The sequence below is a fragment of the Physeter macrocephalus genome, chromosome 2, assembly GCF_002837175.3.
Source record: "Physeter macrocephalus isolate SW-GA chromosome 2, ASM283717v5, whole genome shotgun sequence".
Classification (NCBI taxonomy): domain Eukaryota; kingdom Metazoa; phylum Chordata; class Mammalia; order Artiodactyla; family Physeteridae; genus Physeter; species Physeter macrocephalus.
The window spans coordinates 95,320,626-95,342,491 of record NC_041215.1 but is presented as its reverse complement, the minus strand read 5'-3'; the positions used below and the strand labels follow the sequence as shown (position 1 = coordinate 95,342,491).

At 39.6% G+C, this 21,866-nt stretch overlaps 1 long non-coding RNA gene across 5 annotated transcripts in view; it reads left to right on the top strand.

Moving 5' to 3' along the window:
• LOC114484373 (uncharacterized) overlaps positions 1–21,866 on the top strand; it is a 210,092-nt gene that overhangs the window by 11,858 nt on the left and 176,368 nt on the right. For all 5 annotated transcript variants that reach the window (XR_008618881.1, XR_008618880.1, XR_008618882.1 and 2 more), the window contains exon 3: positions 1,107–1,260. This is a non-coding gene — a long non-coding RNA (uncharacterized lncRNA). The remainder of the gene's footprint in view (positions 1–1,106; positions 1,261–21,866) is intronic.

Genomic DNA, 21,866 nt, shown 5'->3' with positions numbered 1-21,866 from the left:
CTTTCAGGTCTTCAAATAAGCCAGACCTGTCTCATGGCTCCTGCATGGTAGTAGTACAAAGGGAGAGTTGGGGGGCTTTATCTTTTATCTTTTAATATTCTATTCATCAAGCCCATCTTTTCTTTTTTTTTTTTCTTTTAATTAATTAATTAATTTATTTACTTTGGGCTGTGTTGGGTCTTCGTTTCTGTGCAAGGGCTTTCTCTAGTTGTGGCAAGCGGGGGCCACTCTTCATCGCGGTGCGCGGGCCTCTCACTATCGCGGCCTCTCTTGTTGTGGAGCACAGGCTCCAGATGCGCAGGCTCAGTAGTTGTGGCTCACGGGCCTAGTTGCTCCGCGGCATGTGGGATCTTCCCACACCAGGGCTCGAACCCGTGTCTCCTGCATTAGCAGGCAGATTCTCAACCACTGCGCCACCAGGGAAGCCCCCCATCTTTTCTTTGATATGCACAATTGATTTTTTAAAAATCTATGTAAAATGCTATGCAAAAACAGCTTGTAGCCCACCACTCAGAGTCAAATCGATGCCTCTAAGGCCCTCCTAAATTGTAATTTAGGAACTGTCACTGCTTCTGCACGTGCTGTTCCCTCTGCCTGAAACCCTCACCTTGCCTCTTTGTTGCTGATGAAATCCTACTCTTTAGGTCTCAGCTTAAATGTCACCTAGTCAAATATGCTTGCTTGTTAAGAACTCTCATAGCTCCTATTCTTTTCTTTCAAGAAAATGGATAATCCTATGTGACTATTTCTCTCTTACTGGACTCTAAGGTTCATAAGGGCCAGGATAGCACGGCTGCTTCATTCAAGGCCATAGTCTGACATAGAGAAGGGATGTGGGAAATGCTTTTTGCTGACGTTAAAGATTTACTAACTAATAAAGTCCACCCAAAGGTATAGCAGAAGGTCTGACCCTGACATGAAAAATTGAAGAGCATTACTCCAGCCAGCCTGATGTCAAATTTTGAGGGTCCTTCTTGAGTCAACATGCAGGAGCAAAAGAGAAAGAAAATGCCTCCATCAAAGACTGTACCTTTGTATCCTGGACTCTTTCTACTTCCTCTTTAACTCACTTCCTTTCTTCCATCCTGTTCACTGCACTTCAACAGATCGTTCTGGAGCAAAACTAAACTTTATGTAGAAAGAGGGATTTGAGAAGGAGGAAGCACAGAGGCCACCAACTATGAACAGAAGAGATAAGCCACGAGTACTGCCTCAAGGCATTCCTTTTTCCCAAGCTCTCAGAAGAGAAGACCCTGCCAGGTATATCTTTGTACCTTGCTTCTAGTCTGTGTCACATGTGCTTTGGATCATTTATCAATGAGCTAAGCTACCTGTTTTAGTTTCCTGAGTTGTGCTTTTGCATAGGTCTCTGAAGAGAAGTAGTAATATCCTTTTCTGTTTGGATTCCAGATTTGGCCCCATGTTTGTTTTAGTCATGACAGCACACTTTATAGCCTGCCACCTCTTCCAACATCTCAGGATGCTTTTATAGGAGACCCTGTCTTCCCTCCCTTCCTTCCATGATACTTAATGAAATGTCCCTAAGTGCCAAAGACAGTGCTAGGTACTATCCCTTCTGCATTCTCTGGCCTATGGCAGTCTATCTAGATTGACAGTCTCTCCTGCATTTTCTTATCCATTTTGAGTGTTCCCTCCTATCTAGCTTTGATTTTTCTTTAAGGTTCCTCTCCCCAGCCTGGTCTCACATCATCCTTTAGACTATGCCTGTTTGGAAACTCCCAATGTGGAAGGTAGGTCCTAGGGAAGTTCTTGGAGAGATTTCTATGTCTGTGTTTAAATATATATTACCACTTAACCACCCGGTCTGAGGCTCCTCTGAGTGAGGACCCGAGGCCCTTCCTCTGAAGTATGAGAACACAGTGGCATCTGCTTTGTCAGGGCCCTTTGTGTTTTAAGTTTGCTCAGAATTTCTATCCTTCCATTGGTTGAGATGGCCACATATTCTGGTCTTTGTCTCCAAAATTCTACTGTGTGTCTTGCCTACTGAATAAGATAAACAGAATCAGAACAGTCATGGTGTCAATGATCTATTTTTTATACTGTATTTCATTTGCTTTCTTTGCCCCCTTCACTCCAACTTTCTATGGCAGTTTTCCCTCGCTACATTAAAAATAGCTTTCTGGAAACTTTCATGGAAATTCTTCTGTATAATAGTGTGAACTTAAGAAATCATCTTCCAGGCAGATATCTTTAAGTTTTATCTTTACAGAGTTTAAGGTTTTGGCATTCAGCTGCTTAAACCCCTATAAAGAAATTTCATCCTATAGTGTCTTTGTCTCCTCTAAAAATCACACCCCAGAAGATCTGTCTGTTCCAACCATAAGTGAGCCCTGCCCTGTCCCGATGTTCCAAACCCTCCCCTTTGGGTTCTAACAATCACCTCAATTCTCAAGGCACATTCCTCCTCTGCTCCTATTTACAGAAACTACCCACTTCAGTCCTAATCTTGTAAAACCAAGCAAACTGCCCAGGAGATGAGAATGGGGAGAGACCATAGTCTGTAGCCTGTGGTTTTATTTAGTTAGCAAAGACTAACTTCAGAAAGGTGTCAGTGCTTCTAGTCACACATTTTCTACACTTTGGCACAACCCCTCATCTTGCAGGAGCGTCAGTAGGGAGAAAAGAGGCCAAGAAATCTCTCCATACTGTGCCTAAACACCATGGATTCAGATGTATTATGTCTAGTCCAAAAAAGTACAGAAGTGTAGAATCATAGAGGTGAGAAGTCAGGGACTTGAGAAATATAGCCCACTCCCCTATCTGTTCGTTAATCCCTCTAACATTCCTCAGATTGGCCATCCAGCCACAGTTTTAAGAAAAAGATTTTTAAAATAATAATGAGCCTAATTCTAAAACCCTAATCAGTATTTCTCAAAGAATGCTTTGCAGACAGGCTGCATCAGAATCACCTGGGTGCTACTGATGGGTCCTTGGGCTCTACCCTAGTTGGACAGAATCCTAGACTCTGGGGGCGGGGTGCAGGAGGAGTCTGTACCCCTAGGTGTTTCTTGTGCATGCTAAAGTCTGAGACCCTGCATTCTAACAGGAATCTGCCAAGGCAGATTTACCAGGGCTGGAGAAAGACTTTTTGTGCCTTGAGTGGAGCAGTCCATGCCTGCAGGCATTTTCACAAGAATGTGATAAAACAGCTGCTACAAACCTACCCTCAACATTTTTTTCCACATCACACTCAGGGCAGCCAAGAGCGGTTATGAAGCTGGCAGATGCATAGGTTTCTACTTCCCGATGAAGATGAGGAAAAGAAGCCATTCCCTGTACCAAGGAGAGGGAGACTGAGCAGAATATTAACATCGCACTTAGTGCTGGAGAAATCATGTTCCAGGCCCTCTGGCAGTATATCTAGGCAACCATACTAAGGGAAAAGGTTTGAACATTAATGACAGTCTGGAGAAACTGTGATTTATAAGGAAGCATAAGTAAATGCATCTAGGCCATGTGGAGCATATCATAGTCAGTTTGTTCAAAAAACCAGAACACAGGAAGCGAAAAGGAAAACTATGAAAGAAATTTAGCTACAATTCAAAGTATAGTAAAACAAGCCTTAATAGTTTAACCATTTCAACAAAACAGCATATTTTTAGAACAAGGAGGGCAGTGCAGCTCTCCCTATGGAGGAGGCCCGTGTTGAGCATTCCAGAAAACCACGGAGCCTCTGAGCTCAGTATACAAGGGTAGGCTGTGTTGAAAATGCAAGAGCCAGAAATGACACATACCAAACAGATGACCAAAAACTGACCAAAAGCTAACCAAGAGAAAACAGAGAAATCCATTTTTCTTTCTCCTAGAGAGGAAAAAGTGTCGCACTACACCTCTCTTAACCTCCTTCCACCTCCCTCCCTGAAGAAAGAGCATTAGACTAGGAATCAGAAAACCTAGATTCTAATCCTGGTTCTGCTACTCTATGATTTTAACCACCAAATTTAATATTCCCAGCTCTTCATTTCTTCACCTAGATGTAATAGTGTCTTGGCTAGAATGTACTTTAAAACTTGTGAACTTTTTTTGTTTGTTTTTGGTTTCTACAAATAAATATTCATTCATCTTTTATGTAAACTGTTTCTTTGTTTTAGGAAGAAAAAAAACAGAATGGTTTCTTTTAGTTACACAAAAAAGAGCAAGTACGGTTAACCTGAATGGACATTAAACACTATGGTTTGGTAAGGGAAATGGCTGATTGTGTAGCCTTGGACTAGATTTCTATCTCCAAGTCCCCTGTGTGAGTGTGTGTGTTCACGTTTACTTGTATTTCAGTGGTAGGGAAAGAAAGCATTTTTCTTGGAAGCATATAAACAGAATAGGGAACACACAGAGAATGCTGCTTCTCCCTTCTGTTGAGACAAGTTTTTGTTTAAAGGTGATAGAGGAAGAAATTCTATTTTGAGAGACACTGGGTGCTAGCAATGGGGGTCTTGGAGACCCGTTGACTGTAGAGGGGGCCTTTCTCCCACCTTCCATGGCTCTGCTGGGTAAAGGCAGAATTAGGAGTGGCATCCCTGACATGCATCATGCTTAACAGTCTTTAGCAGTAGTGGCAGCAGTTTTCTTAAGGAAGCTTCAGTTGCAGTGGACATTGGCAATAAGGAACCCAAGTAGGAGAGGAGAGACTTGATTCGTCTCTCCATGTGAGGCACCCCGGACAGTGACTCTCAGAAAATAACAGGGAGAAGATTTTCAAGTTGGTAGGAGTAGTGTGTGAAGTGCAGCTATCATACAAGAGTTGTAGTGGTGGCATTTGAGGTAAGCTTTGTATAGGCTCAGCAGCACTGCTCAATATACACTGGCTGGCCTGCTGTGCAGAGCTGCCTGAAGAGAATTAGGGCCTGGGGACAGGATTATTTGACACCCAGATATGATGGTTTTGCTCATCTTACATACCTTGCTTGCCTCTGGGAATCTGGGGAGCCAACATATAAATCCTGTGATCCTCCCATCATCATAGGATTAACTCCTCCTTAAATTCTACTAGTTGCTGCCTTGTTACTTCCTCTGTTATAGCCCATTTAATAGTGAATGGAATGACCTGTGGCCCTTTCCTCCACTAGAGGGCAGAGGCTTGTCTTATGGAAGCCTCTATCTCCTGGTACAATGCCTCACTCCTACCAGGCACTCAATAAATAAACCCAGGTCTTAGAGACCTAGATTTGCAATTCAGTGCCATGTTATCCCAAACAAATTACTAACCTCTCTAAGATCCAGCTTCTTTATTTGAAAATGTTGATAATAATGCTTGTGCCATGAGGTTGATTTAATAATCAAATGAAATAATGGTCATCTTGTGTCTGGCACACAATAAATGCATAATGATGCCTTGTTACTAACAATCAGAGTTTGTTGAATTGAATATGGTTCAGGCGAAGAATCACCAAGAGCTATGACTATCACACTAGAAGAAAGGAATGAACGTTTTTTAACTCATTCACTCCTTCGAGGGCCTTCTATGGGCTAGGCACTGTGCTCAGGCACTGGAGATAGAATAATATCAACATGGCCCCTGCATTCCTGAACTCGAAGTAGAGTCACTTTATTTTCCTATGTTGGTATCCAACCAACACTTGGACCATTAGAGAAGAAATATAATTGACTTTCTTATCCACATAGCCAACAATTTAACCACCTATATCACACCAAATCAGCAGCATTATGTCCCAAATGTCCAATATTTAAAGTGGAAGCCAATCTTAATCCTTAGTTCGGAAATAATCATTAATATTGTGAGAACGTGTCCATTTTCTCAAAAGCCATGTCCCTACTTTCCATCCTCTGAAAGCTACCACAGATATTATATATTTTACTTTTAAATAAACTGTTTTAAAATTTATTTTCCGTATGATTTTATTAGTCATGTTCTTTGAGCATTATTTAATAAAATAGCACTATTGCCATTCATGAGCCTTCTACACATATATCTTATCTAAATGAAAACAAAAGGACTTTACTCCTCCAGTGACACTCTTTATGGCCTCTGAAACTTGGATCTACCCACCATAAACTGGAAACACATTTGGTATGATGTTATATAGTGCTTATCCTTACCCACATCTTTAACCCATTTAATCCTAAGATTGTGAAAAATTAATGACAGTAATAGAAATTGACTTACTAAAACTGTGTCCAGTGAGAAATTTTTTTTAAAAAATCTATATTTTAGTGGGTTACCATGGCATTTGAGACAATGGTACTTCCATTCTTATTTTTCCTTAATTACTGATTCTTTAAAAATGATCTTTTGAATGAGACCAAATGTGATTCCAACAGTAGTTAGATGAAATTCTGAAGTTATGTTCCCCCCAAGGGAATAGTTTCTTCCAAGGATGCTGTCACAATATTAGAAAGATCAATGTCAAAGCACCGAACGACTCCTCACTAAGATGCCATCTGATTTTCAGAAAAATTTCCCATCCTTTTACTCTGAATTTCTGACTCATGTTAAGAGAGTCGACTGGCATTAGTCTGAGGATATTGAAGGGAAAGTTCATGTCAGCTTTTGCCCATTCACACACTGTATTCCTGAACAGAGATATGGTCGCTGGAGGTCCAAGGCAACTCGACCCCTTGGAGGATGTGGCTGTTGGAGCATGTTGTGTTTCCCATTAGAGAAGGTTCTAACGGACTCTAAAAAGGGTTGGCTAAAAGTTCTCACCAAGGTTGTTCCACACATTTGGAAATGTGTAGGAGGCATGTTGGTTGTCACAGTGACTGGGCAGGTGGGGTGGCAGGGGATATCCTTTTGGAATTTAGTGGGTTGAGACCAGGGATGCTAAAATATCCTGCCATGTATAATACTATTTTATGAAGCAAAGAATTGTCCTGCCCCAAGTGCCACTTTCATCCCTTTTTTGAGAAATAAGTTTTCTTCCAGTAGGAACTGTGGAAAACTGGGCTGGGCTACAAAGGTGGGGAAGAAACCACGTGCCTCTCACAGGTTTTGGTAAGCATGCTATTAGGAACCCTTCTAAGCAATGCAAACACTTAGCCCATTTCTTTTTTCCCAGCCCTCCTCAGGACAGGAGAACAATGCTGGCAGCCCCTCAAATGATGTATTTGATGGACACAAGAAGACTGATCAATCATGCATGTGGAAATCCCCACCATTAGAGTCATTTCTATGCATTTAGATATAGTCTCTAAAAAAAAAGAGAGTAAAATGTAAATATGTTACTCAAAAGGATAAAATTAGAACATACCTTAGCATGGATTAATTTACCAGATTCGCTAGTTGGCATTTTGGCAACTAGTCCTTAAGAAAATAGATTATCAGCGAGTGATTTTGATACAGGTGTATTAAAAGAAGAAATTGGAATGCAGAGAATTTCCAGAGCTGAGCCATGAGACCTCTGAGAGATCAGGAGAGGCTATTGGGTGCCTCAAATAGAGATTAAAACATAGAAAACAGCTAAACAATTTTGCCCATATTCTACCCATACTGGTGCTGCTATAAGCTTTCTGAAAAGAAATATTTCAATGCCAAAATAACCTTATTTGAGGGCAGAAACAGTATCTTTTCTTTGCTTAATTCCACAGTGCTTTGTACAATGAACACAATGAAATTTGACACTTAAGGAATAAAAAATAATGTGTCTTAGATTGGCTTGCTGGAAAGCTGTCAAATTCCAGGTTCAAGAAAACATACACCCACACAAAGTTTTGTTTTGTGTTTTAAGTTCACAGTACAATTTTTATGAACCTGAGCATACAAGCTGCTTTCTTTAAGCATGAGGAATGCTTCCAGGTGTTTCAGAGCAAATTGAAACTGGATAAAAGTGAAGTGGACTTTAAACTCCACATCAGCACTCTATATTTGAAAAGATTAGGCCACTTTCTCTTATTTTATGTAGAATCACAAATTTTAAGATTTGAAGCAATGTAAATGAAAATAATCCTGTCGAAATAATAAATGACCGCAGTTTGCCCTGGAAGTTGGTGTTTTTCTCGAGTAAGACAATAATAGTAATAATAACAAGAAGTTATTTTATTTATTTTTTTTTTAAAGAAGATGTTGGGGGTAGAGTTTGTTAGCTTATTTATTTATTTTTGCTGTGTTGGGTCTTCGTTTCTGTGCGAGGGCTTTCTCCAGTTGTGGCAAGCGGCGGCCACTCTTCATCCCGGCGGTGCGGGGGCCTCTCACTAACACGGCCTTTTGTCGTGGAGCTTGTCGTGGAGCACAGGCTCCAGACGCACAGGCTCAGTAGTTGTGGCTCACGGGCCTAGTTGCTCCGCGGCATGTGGGATCCTCCCAGACCAGGGCTCGAACCCGTGTCCCCTGCATTAGCAGGCAGATTCTCAACCACTGCGCCACCAGGGAAGCCCAAGAAGTTATTCTTAAAATTCTTAAAATGTATTCTTAAAATGTTATAATACAAATGTAAATGAGATATGAGTATTTTGTTTTATTTAACATATTACATCTCAAATGTTCTTAAAGTACACTCTCGAAGTAAATCTTAAGCCCCGTGTTTAAAAATCTATTGCTATAGCTCATTGTAAACCCAAAATATATACCTGGAAGTCTTGAAAAATATGCTCTTGAATTCTGTACATGTAAGAAAATTGTAAAGAAGACCCTTGATTGAGTGCAGAGTATCAGCACTGCCAACTGTCACTCTCCTTAATGTTTTTAGTTTTAAAGGTACACATTTGGATCCAGGGACACAGCCTATGCAGTCTTTCCACAAATTAAATAAAGGTGCCTGTTTTTAGGGGCAGGTGAAGTCTCCCCCACCCCGCAGAGAATGAATTTTGATAAGTGAAATTGGGTCTGGATTTCAGTTCGCCTAGCTGTTCCATCAAGTGTCTGCCTAACACTCACACTAAAAATCTGTCTGTGGCTGCCCTACTCACATCTCATAGTCTTAAGTCTTCTCACCTCTAAGGTCCATCTGCATTTTCTGTTAATCTTTATTTTTGCCCAGACTCTTTGTTGACCCCTTAGTATTCTTTTCCTGTTTCCTTTCCATTCCTTCCTACACTCACCTCTCCCCAATCCTGCTTTCTTAGGGAGAGACTTCCACAGAGCCAGAGGAGACTGATGACATTTGATGTCAGGAACTGTGGTATTTCACCTGGGGGTTCCCAGCACCTGGCATGTAGGTAGCATGATATACCCCATTCATGTTTGATGGATGAATAAATGAACACATATGAGGGTATCTCACTAGTTAAGCAATGCAAGTTCCCATCATTTGATTAGTAGAAAATCCAATATTAAAACCCTGAAAAGAGGTAATTTCTATACCTGTGGAAGGATTTCAACTTCCACATTGGCTCCCCTTGACTCCTCTTCCAGACAACCTCCCCCATCAGACTAGTCCTAATACTAACCTGTGAAGAAACGATTTTAGTCAAACCTGCTGGGGGCAAAAATCCTACTTAATATTTTTAAACTTAAGAAATTATGTTTGGTTTATCTTCCTGTTGAGAATATCTGGACTGCATTATGGCAATAATGCATTAGTGCCTCACTGCATTAGTGGCAACAATGAAATGTTGACTGTGAGGTTTCCTCTTCAATTCTCTGGGGCCAATTGAAAATGTTTTACACATTTAAAATTAGCTTTCATTCAATTTCAGAATGTTTCTCCTATCTCAAACACGTATCAATTTCTTTCTTTTTGAGTTTAGTGTTAATAACAAAATAACTTAAAATGTCTGTAGATCAGATGGAACAATGATAATAACAACAGAATAATATAGGGGCACTTTTACACGTGTTATACTGAAAGAAGAAAAATGAATATTTCGGAATTTCATTTTTCTGACAGTGGTAAATTCCGATATTCAGGGCTCTGAGCCCCATGTACTTTCTCTGTTTGGAAACTGTACTAATGGGGTTGACTCAAAAGTACATCATGATCATTAAAAGATTTTCTTCTGAATCTACTTTACTGTTAATACAAACCTGCCTCCATATGCTCTAGTGTCAAGAAGTCATTGGTTATGAGTGATGTCAGTTAATAAATATAGAAGAAATAATAGAAACAGAAAATTACCATTTGGCAATCATCACTATAATAATTTGTTTAGGGAGGTGTGTGTGTTTGTGTGTAAAGAGAGAGAGAGAAAGACTGCAAACGTAGCAAAATGTTAACAACTGTTGAATTTAGGTGAAGATGGGTACTCTTTTATTTTTCGTTCAACTGTTTTATAGGTTTGAAAATAATAAGTTTGAAGAGAAGGTAGTTGATTAGAAATTTTATATGGAGCTTGGGACTGTGAACTAGGGCCCAAAATACGAAATTTGGTCTATAAAACGCTTTTTTTTTTAACCCACTAAACCAAGGATAATATAACAAGGTGACAAGCCTGAGTCACTGGGCCTCTAAGTTTTGCGTGAAATTGAGAGATATGCCATCTTGAAAACAGAATCAAATTTTGTTTTCATTTATTCATTCAGCAAATGATTTTTTGAATCCCTATCATATGCCAATATGTTCTTTGTGCTGCAGAAACAGCTGTCAACAAAACAGAAAGGTCCTGCTCTTAGCTCACACTGCATGGAGGTAGAAACATCAACAAACACATAAACAAAGAAATGAACAAAGTAATTTTAGAGAATGGTAACCATGGAGAACATCAAACATGTTGTGATAGTGGGTGACCAAGGTGGAGGAGTGTTACCTCTGACTGCAGGCTTCTTTGAGCCGGCAACATTAAACTGAGGCCTGGGATGACACAAAGGACATGCCACTCAAAGAACTCTCAAGGCAGAGGGAGAGCAAATGAAAGACATACACAAGCTTAGTGTATTTCAGTAGCTGCAATAAGGTGAGTGTGGCCAGAGCAAGGAAGAGAGAGCAAGAGGCCCAATAGGGAGTTGTGCAACAGGAAGCCTCTGGAGGATTTTCAGTGGGGGAGTCATGCGACCTGATGGGCTTGCTGGGTGGAGAATGTGATGAAGAGGGCAAAAAGTGGAATTAGCAATAGAAAGCTATTGCTGAGGTCCCAGGTGAGAGATGATAGTGGAGTAGACTCAGGTCCCAGGGATAGAAATGGAGAAAGGTGGACAGACATTTTGAAGTATGAGTCAGTATGGATCAGATATTAGAGGAAAAGAAGAATAAAGATGAACAATATAAATGAAATATCCAAACCAATTTCAAGGCTTGATCAAGAAAGGTACAGTCACGACAATTTTAGTTCTACTAGAAAAATGAATTGGATTTGAAGAGCTGATATTTTATCTTTACAGGAGTGATCCCCTGGGGGACAGGTCCAAGCAGAGCAGAAAAGGCTGAACTACAGTAGACATCCTGCAAGGAATCCTATGAGCTAGGCTGACCTCTGCCTTTCCCAGTCCTTGATGGTGCTGAGAAAAGGATGGAGGACCCAGGGAGATAGTGCAAAATCCTCCATCACATTGGTCCATCTGTCTCATTTTGATACCTCACTGACATGAAGACCTGTTTGATATTTTGAATTTCCAAAGAGATTATGTTATTTTCCTAATTTTTTCCATTTAAATGTACAGATTTTTCCAGAAACTGGCCGGCTTCCCAGATTCTGGAAATCAAGATTTTTGAGTATCTCAGCAATAACTTTTGGATACTAGCTTTGCCCACAGAACTTGCTTATAACACATCATCATATTTTACCCTATTATGAGATGGCATGTTTCTATTTCCTTATGCATTTAAAAGGGGAAAGGGCGGGAGGAGTAATTAGTAGTTCTGAACAATACTAACAAAATGTGTTTTGCTATGGCTTCATTTTAAAATCCCTAAAAGTATGATTACAAATTAATATAATGCAAGAGAAGCTTTATTTGTTTGATCAAAAATCTAACTAAGAAACATTCTAAATAGGAAAGACTGATTATCCTATTTTTAAAATCCTGAACCATTCTCTTACTTTATAGCACTCAAGTTTTAAGTTTGGTTATGGTGGAGCTGATAGAGATTGTATTTAGAAGTCCATATTTTAAGGTTCAGTTTGCTTATTCAATTATTGATCAATGAAAGATTCCAAATGACAAGGGAATCCTATGGTCTGGTATATTTCAGAGTCTATGTCTTTCTAGAAAGTTAAGACCACATAATTGGCAGAATTTTAAGGACTCATTAACTCTTTATTATTAGTAGTATCACTATTGTTATTTTATAACAGCTTTTTTGAGATATAATTTACATACCATATAATTCTCCTCTTTAAAGTGTGTAATTCAGTTTTTAAGCATATGTCACAGAATTGTGCAACCACCACCCCAATCAACTTTAGAATATTTTCAACACCCCAAAAGGAAACTGCATTACTCCTAACATTCCCTAGGCCCTCATTATGGATTTTTTTCAATTTTTTATTGTGGTAAAATACACATAAAATTTGTCATCTTAACTATTTTTAAATGTACAGTTCAGTGGTATTAAGTGGTGCTGTTATGCATCCATCACTACGTATCCACTCCAGAGTTTTTTTCATCTGTGAAACTGAAACTCTATATCCATTTGGCAATAACCCTCCATTTCCCCCTTATCCCATCCCCTAGCAACCACAATTCCATTTTCTGTCTTTATGATTTTGACTTCCTTAAGTACCTCATGTAAGTGAAATACAGCATTTGTCCTTTTGTGGCTGGCTTATTTCCCTTAATGTAACATCCTCAAATTTCATCTACATTGTAGCATATGTCAGAATTTCCTTTCTTTTTAAAGTTGACTGATGAAGGACTTATTGTGTCATTTGCTATTTGTTTTCTATATGCTTTCTGGCTTTTTTGTCCCTCATTTTCTGCATTTCTGTCTTCTTTTGTGTTTAGTGTTTTTTTGTAGTGAAATGTTTAAATTCCTTCCTCATTTTCTTTTGTGTATATTCTGTATCATTTTATTTATAGTTACCATGGGAATTACATTTAATATTCCAAAGTTATAACACTCAAATTTTTTAAAAAAATTTATTTATTTTACTTATTTTATTTTTTGGCTGTGTTGAGTCTTCGTTGCTGTGCATGGGCTTTCTCTAGTTGCGGCGAGCGGGGGCTACTCTTTGTTGCAGTGCACAGGCTTCTCATTGCGGTGGCCTCTCTTGTTGCGGAGCACGGGCTCCAGGCACACGGGCTTCAGCAGATGTGGCACGCAGGCTTCAGTAGTTGTGGCGCACGGGCTTAGCTACTCCGTGGCATGTGGGATCCTCCCGGACCAGGGCTCGAACCCGTGTCCCCTGCATTGGCAGGCAGATTCTTAACCACTGCACCACCAGGGAAATCCAACACTCAAATTTGGATTTATGCCTCTTAACTTCAATAACATATAGAAGTTCTGCTCCTGGGCTTCCCTGGTGGTGCAGTGGTTAAGAATCCACCTGCTAATGTAAGGGACACAGGTTTGAGCCCTGGTCCGGGAAGATCCCACGTGCCGCAGAGCAACTAAGCCCATGCGCCACAACTACTGAGCCTGTGCTCTGGAGCCTGTGAGCCACAACTACTGAGCCCACGTGCCACAACTACTGAAGCCGTGCCTAGAGCCCATGCTCTGCAACAAGAGAAGTCACTGCAATGAGAAGCCTGTGCACTTCAACGAAGAGTAGCCCCTGCTCACCACAACTAGAGAAAGCCTGCACGCAGCAAGGAAGACCTAACACAGCCAATACATTAATTAATTTTTTAAAAAAAACAGCTCTGCTCCTTTGCATCTCCATTCCTACTGCTTTTAGTTGTTGATGTCACAAAATTACATCTTTATACATTGTGCGTCCAAACCATAAAATAATTTGTAAGTTATTAGTCTCTTAAACAATGCAGAAAAAAGGGGAGTTACAAACATTGTAGCAAAAACACTAGCTTTGGGCTTCCCTGGTGGCGCAGTGGTTGAGAGTCCACTTGCTGATGCAGGGGATGCAGGTTCGTGCCCCAGTCCAGGAAGATCCCACATGCCACAGAGCGGCTAGGCCCGTGAGCCATGGCCGCTGAGCCTGCGCGTCTGGAGCCTGTGCTCCGCAACGGGAGAGGCCACAACAGTGAGAGGCCCGCGTAACGCAAAAACAAAACCAAAACAAAAAACAAACACTAGCTTTTATAATTGCCCATGTATTTGCCTTTATTGAGATCTTTATTTCTTCACATGGCTTCAAGTTACTGCCTAGTGTTCCTTCATTTCAATCTGCAGAACTCCCTAGAGCATTTCTTGCAGGACAGGTCCAGTGGTCATGAATTCCCTCAGCTTTTGTTTATCTGGTAATGTCTTAATTTCTCCCTCACTTTTGAAGGACAGTTTTGCCAGATATAGGATTCTTGGTTGACTTTGTTTTTTCTTTTATAACATTGAATATATTAGCCCACTGCCTTCTGGCTCCAAAGTTTCTGATGAGAAATCTGCTAGTAATCTGATTGAGGATCCCTTTTATGTGATAAGTTGCTTCTCTCTTGCTGCTTTCAAGAATCTCTTTGCCTTTGGTGTTTGACAATTTGATTACAGTGTGTCTCAGTGTGTGCTTCTTTGAGTTCATCCTGCTTGAGTTTCATTGAAGTTTTGAATATTTATATTCATGACTTTTATCAAATATGGAAGGTTTTTGTCCCTTATTTCTTTAAACATTCCCTCTACCCCTTTTGCTCTCTCTTCTTCTGGGACTTCCACTATCTGTATGCTGGTCTGCTTGATGGTATCCTACAGGTCCCTTATGTTCTGTTCACTTTTCTTCAATCTTTTTCTTTATGTTCCTCAGGCTCAATAATTTCCATTATCCTATTTTGAATTTGCTGATTCTTTTTTCCACCTGCTCAGATCTGCTTTTGAGTCCCTAGAGTGAGTCTTTCATTTCAGTTATTATACTTTTCAGCTCCAGAATTTTGGTTTCTTTTTAGGTTTTCCATCTCTTTATTGATATTTCCATTTTTTTCATGTGTTTTCTTGACTTCCTCCATGTCTTCCTTTAATTCTTTCAGCATCTTTAATACAGTTATTTTTTCTTTCTTTTTCTTTCCTTCTTTCTTTTTGTTGAAATATAGTTGATTTACAATATTACATTAGTTTCATGTGTACAACATAGTGATTCATAGTAAAATAGTGATTTTTATAGATTGTACTCCATTTAAAGTACTCTGGGAACTTCCCTGGCAGTCTTGTGGTTGGGACTTCGCCTTCCAATGCAGGGGGTACAGGTTCGATCCTTGATCGGGGAGTTAAGATCCCACGTGCCTCCCACATGCCTCAGAGCCAAAAATCCAAAACATAAAAACAGAAGCAATATTGTAACAAATTCAATAAAGACTTTAAAATGGTCCACATCAAAAAATCTTTAAAAAAATAATAAAGTTATTATAAAATATTGGCTATGTTCCCTGTGCTGTACAATATATCCTGGTAGCTTATTTATTTATTTAACATCTTTATTGGAGTATAACTGCTTTACAATGTTGTGTTAGTTTCTGCTATATAACAAAGTGAATCAGCTGTATGTATACATATATCCCCATATACCCTCCCTCTTGCGTCTCCCTCCCACCCTCCCTACCTCACCCCTCTAGGTGGTCACAAAGTAGCTTATTTATTTTATACATGCTAATTTGTACCTCCTAGTTCCCTACCTCTATGTCACCCCTTCCCTCTGACCTCTTCTAGCTGGTAACCTCTATATCTATGAGTGTTTGCTGTTTTATTATATTCATTCATTTGTTTTATATTTTAGATTCCACATATAAGTGATAACATACAGTATTTGTCTTTCTCTGCCTGACTTATTTCATTTAGCATAATACCTTCCAGGTCCATCCATGTTGTTGCAAATGGCAAATTTTCATTCTTTTTAAATGGATGAGTAATATTCCATTGTATATATGTACCACATCTTCTTTAATCATTCATCAGCACCTACGCCCATGCGCCACAACTACTGAGCCTTTGCTCTGGAGCCTGTGAGCCACAACTACTGCGCCCACGTGCCACAACTACTGAAGCCGTGCCTAGAGCCCATGCTCTGCAACAAGAGAAGTCACTGCAATGAGAAGCCTGTGCACTTCAACGAAGAGTAGCCCCTGCTCACCACAACTAGAGAAAGCCTGCACGCAGCAAGGAAGACCTAACACAGCCAATACATTAATTAATTTTTAAAAAAAAACAGCTCTGCTCCTTTGCATCTCCATTCCTACTGCTTTTAGTTGTTGATGTCACAAAATTACATCTTTATACATTGTGCGTCCAAACCATAAAATAATTTGTAAGTTATTAGTCTCTTAAACAATGCAGAAAAAAGGGGAGTTACAAACATTGTAGCAAAAACACTAGCTTTGGGCTTCCCTGGTGGCGCAGTGGTTGAGAGTCCACTTGCTGATGCAGGGGATGCAGGTTCGTGCCCCAGTCCAGGAAGATCCCACATGCCACAGAGCGGCTAGGCCCGTGAGCCATGGCCGCTGAGCCTGCGCGTCTGGAGCCTGTGCTCCGCAACGGGAGAGGCCACAACAGTGAGAGGCCCGCGTAACGCAAAAACAAAACCAAAACAAAAAACAAACACTAGCTTTTATAATTGCCCATGTATTTGCCTTTATTGAGATCTTTATTTCTTCACATGGCTTCAAGTTACTGCCTAGTGTTCCTTCATTTCAATCTGCAGAACTCCCTAGAGCATTTCTTGCAGGACAGGTCCAGTGGTCATGAATTCCCTCAGCTTTTGTTTATCTGGTAATGTCTTAATTTCTCCCTCACTTTTGAAGGACAGTTTTGCCAGATATAGGATTCTTGGTTGACTTTGTTTTTTCTTTTATAACATTGAATATATTAGCCCACTGCCTTCTGGCTCCAAAGTTTCTGATGAGAAATCTGCTAGTAATCTGATTGAGGATCCCTTTTATGTGATAAGTTGCTTCTCTCTTGCTGCTTTCAAGAATCTCTTTGCCTTTGGTGTTTGACAATTTGATTACAGTTTGTCTCAGTGTGTGCTTCTTTGAGTTCATCCTGCTTGAGTTTCATTGAAGTTTTGAATATTTATATTCATGACTTTTATCAAATATGGAAGGTTTTTGTCCCTTATTTCTTTAAACATTCCCTCTACCCCTTTTGCTCTCTCTTCTTCTGGGACTTCCACTATCTGTATGCTGGTCTGCTTGATGGTATCCTACAGGTCCCTTATGTTCTGTTCACTTTTCTTCAATCTTTTTCTTTATGTTCCTCAGGCTCAATAATTTCCATTATCCTATTTTGAATTTGCTGATTCTTTTTTCCACCTGCTCAGATCTGCTTTTGAGTCCCTAGAGTGAGTCTTTCATTTCAGTTATTATACTTTTCAGCTCCAGAATTTTGGTTTCTTTTTAGGTTTTCCATCTCTTTATTGATATTTCCATTTTTTTCATGTGTTTTCTTGACTTCCTCCATGTCTTCCTTTAATTCTTTCAGCATCTTTAATACAGTTATTTTTTCTTTCTTTTTCTTTCCTTCTTTCTTTTTGTTGAAATATAGTTGATTTACAATATTACATTAGTTTCATGTGTACAACATAGTGATTCATAGTAAAATAGTGATTTTTATAGATTGTACTCCATTTAAAGTACTCTGGGAACTTCCCTGGCAGTCTTGTGGTTGGGACTTCGCCTTCCAATGCAGGGGGTACAGGTTCGATCCTTGATCGGGGAGTTAAGATCCCACATGCCTCCCACATGCCTCAGAGCCAAAAATCCAAAACATAAAAACAGAAGCAATATTGTAACAAATTCAATAAAGACTTTAAAATGGTCCACATCAAAAAATCTTTAAAAAAATAATAAAGTTATTATAAAATATTGGCTATGTTCCCTGTGCTGTACAATATATCCTGGTAGCTTATTTATTTATTTAACATCTTTATTGGAGTATAACTGCTTTACAATGTTGTGTTAGTTTCTGCTATATAACAAAGTGAATCAGCTGTATGTATACATATATCCCCATATACCCTCCCTCTTGCGTCTCCCTCCCACCCTCCCTACCTCACCCCTCTAGGTGGTCACAAAGTAGCTTATTTATTTTATACATGCTAATTTGTACCTCCTAGTTCCCTACCTCTATGTCACCCCTTCCCTCTGACCTCTTCTAGCTGGTAACCTCTATATCTATGAGTGTTTGCTGTTTTATTATATTCATTCATTTGTTTTATATTTTAGATTCCACATATAAGTGATAACATACAGTATTTGTCTTTCTCTGCCTGACTTATTTCATTTAGCATAATACCTTCCAGGTCCATCCATGTTGTTGCAAATGGCAAATTTTCATTCTTTTTAAATGGATGAGTAATATTCCATTGTATATATGTACCACATCTTCTTTAATCATTCATCTGTTGGTAGACAAGTAGGTTGCTTCTCTATCTTGGCTATTGTAAATAATGATGCTACAAACATTGAGGTGTATGTATCTTTTCTTTTTTAAAAAAATATATCCACTCTTTTAGATTCTCTTCCCATATAGGTCATTAAAGAGTACTGAGTAGAGTTCCCTGTGCTATACAGTAGGTTCTTATTAGTTATCTATTTTATATATAGTAGTGTATATATGTCAATCCCAATCTCCCAATTTATCTTTCCCCCCACCCTTGCTCCCTTGGTAACCATAAGTTTGTTTTCTACATCTGTTACTCTATTTCAGTTTTGTAAATAGGTTCATTTGTATTTAGGTTCATTTCTATTTCTCCCTCTTGCGTCTCCCTCCCACCCTCCCTACCTCACCCCTCTAGGTGGTCACAAAGTAGCTTATTTATTTTATACATGCTAATTTGTACCTCCTAGTTCCCTACCTCTATGTCACCCCTTCCCTCTGACCTCTTCTAGCTGGTAACCTCTATATCTATGAGTGTTTGCTGTTTTATTATATTCATTCATTTGTTTTATATTTTAGATTCCACATATAAGTGATAACATACAGTATTTGTCTTTCTCTGCCTGACTTATTTCATTTAGCATAATACCTTCCAGGTCCATCCATGTTGTTGCAAATGGCAAATTTTCATTCTTTTTAAATGGATGAGTAATATTCCATTGTATATATGTACCACATCTTCTTTAACCATTCATCTGTTGGTAGACAAGTAGGTTGCTTCTCTATCTTGGCTATTGTAAATAATGATGCTACAAACATTGAGGTGTATGTATCTTTTCTTTTTTAAAAAAATATATCCACTCTTTTAGATTCTCTTCCCATATAGGTCATTAAAGAGTACTGAGTAGAGTTCCCTGTGCTATACAGTAGGTTCTTATTAGTTATCTATTTTATATATAGTAGTGTATATATGTCAATCCCAATCTCCCAATTTATCTTTCCCCCCACCCTTGCTCCCTTGGTAACCATAAGTTTGTTTTCTACATCTGTTACTCTATTTCAGTTTTGTATTTAGGTTCATTTATATTTAGGTTCATTTCTATTTTTTTAGATTCCACATATAAGTGATATCAAATGATATTTGTCTTTCTCTGTCTGACTTACTTCACTCAGTATAACCATTTCTAGGTCCATCCATGTCTCGGCAAATGACATTATTTTGTTCTTTTTAATGGCTGAGTAATATTCCATTGTGTGTGACATATATATATATATTTATATATATATATGTATATATATACATACATACATATATCTTTTCATATTAGTGTTTTTGTTTTCTTGGATATATACCCAGGAGTGGAATTGCTGGATCATATGGTAGTTCTATTTTTAGTTTATGAGGAGACTCTATACTGTGTTCTATAGTGGCTGCACCAATTTACATTCCCATCAACAGTGTACAAGGGTTCCCTTTTCTCCATATCCTTGCCGACATTTGTTATTTGTTATCTTTTTGATGATAGCCTTTCTGACAACCATGAGATGACATCTTATTGTGGTTTTGATTTGCATTTCTCTGATGATTAGCAGTATTGAGTATCTTTTTATGTGCCTGTTGGCCATCTGTCTGTCTTCTTTGGAAAAATGTCTGTCTATTCAGGTCTTATGACCACTTTTTAATTGGATTGGTTGTTTGTTTGTTTTTTAAAGCACTTGAGTATCTTTTTTTAAAAATTAATTAATATATTTATTATTTTTGGCTGGGTTGGGTCTTCATTGCTGGGCACGGACTTTCTCTAGTTGCAGCGAGCGGGGGCTACTCCTTGTTGCAATATGAGGTCTTCTCATTGCAGTGGCTTCTCTTGTTGCAGAGCACGGGCTCTAGGCACGTGGGCTCAGTAGTTGTGCCTTATTGACTCTAGAGCACAGGCTCAATAGTTGTTGTGCACGGGCTTAGTTGCTCCATGGCATGTGGGATCTTCCCGGACAGGGATCGAACCCATGTCCCCTGCATTGGCAGGTGGATTCTTAACCACTGTGCCACCAGGGAAGTCCAGGTTGTTTGTTTTTTTGATATTGAATTGTATGAGCTATTTATATATTTTGGATATTAACCCTTTATCTCTCATATAACTTGCAAATATTTGTTACCATTGAGTAGGTTGTTCTTTTATTTTATTGATGTTTTCCTTTGCTATGCAAAAGCTTTTAAGTTTAATTAGGCCCCACTTTTTTATTTTTGCTTTTGTTTTCTTTGCCTGAGGAGACAGATCCAAAAAATATATATTGCTATAATTTATGTCAAAGAATGTATTGCCGAGATTGGTTCAAGATGGCAGACTAGAAGGACGTGCTCTCACTCCCTCTTACAAGAACACCAGAAGGCCTGATATGACTTGCCCAAAGTCATTAGGGAATTAGTTGACAAAAAAAAAAAAAAGCTAAGAGTAGAACCCAAGGTTGTCCACAGCCTAGATACCAGGTTCAAGATGGCAGAGTAGAAGGACGTGCTCTCACTCCCTCCTGTGAGAGCACCGACATCAAAACTAACTGCTGAACAATCATCAGCAGGAAGACACTGGAACTCACCCAAAAAGATACCCCACAAACAAAGACAAAGGAGAAGCCACAATGAGACAGGAGGAGGGGCACAATAAAATCGAATCCCATAACTGCTGGGTGGGTGACTCAAACTGGAGAACACTTATAACACAGAAGTCCACCCACTGGAATGAAAGTTCTGACGTTTCCCAATCTGGGGGTCTGGTAAGGGGAGGAGAAATTCCTAGAGAATCAGACTTTGAAGGCTAGTGGGATTTGACTGCAGGTCAACGACAGGACCGGGGGAAACAGAGACTCCACTCTTGGAGGGCACACAGAGTAGTGTGATCATCGGGACCCACGGGAAGGAGCAGTGACCCCATAGGAGACTGAAGCAGACCTACCTTCTAGTGTTAGAGGGTCTCCTGCAGAGGCAGGGGGTGGCTGAGTGTCACCGTGAGGACGAGGACACTGACAGCAGAAGTTCTGGGAAGTACCCCTTGGTGTGAGCCCTCCCAGAGTCTGCCATTAGCCCCACCAAAGAGACTGGGTAGGCTCCAGTGTTGAGTCACCTCAGGCCAACCAACCAACAGGGAGGGAACCCAGCCCCACCCATCAGTAGACAAGTGGATTAAAGTTTTACTGAGCTCAGCCTACCAAAGCAACGGCCAGCTCTACCCATCACCAGTCCCTCCCATCAGGAAACTTGCACAAGCCTCTTAGATAGCCTCATCCACCAGAGGGCAGACAGCAGAAGCAAGAAGAACTACAATCCTGTAGCCTGTGGAACAAAAACCACATTCACAAAAAGATAGACAAGATGAAAAGGCAGAGGGCTATGTTCCAGATGAAGGAACAAGATAAAACCCCAGAAAAAAAACTGAATGAAGTGGAGATAGGCAACCTTCCAGAAAAAGAATTCAGAATAATGATAGTGAAGATGATCCACGACCTCGGAAAAAGAATGGAGGCAAAGATTGAGAAGATGCAAGAAATGTTTAACAAAGACCTAGAAGAATTAAAGAACAAACAAACAGAGATGAACAATACAATAACTGAAATGAAAAC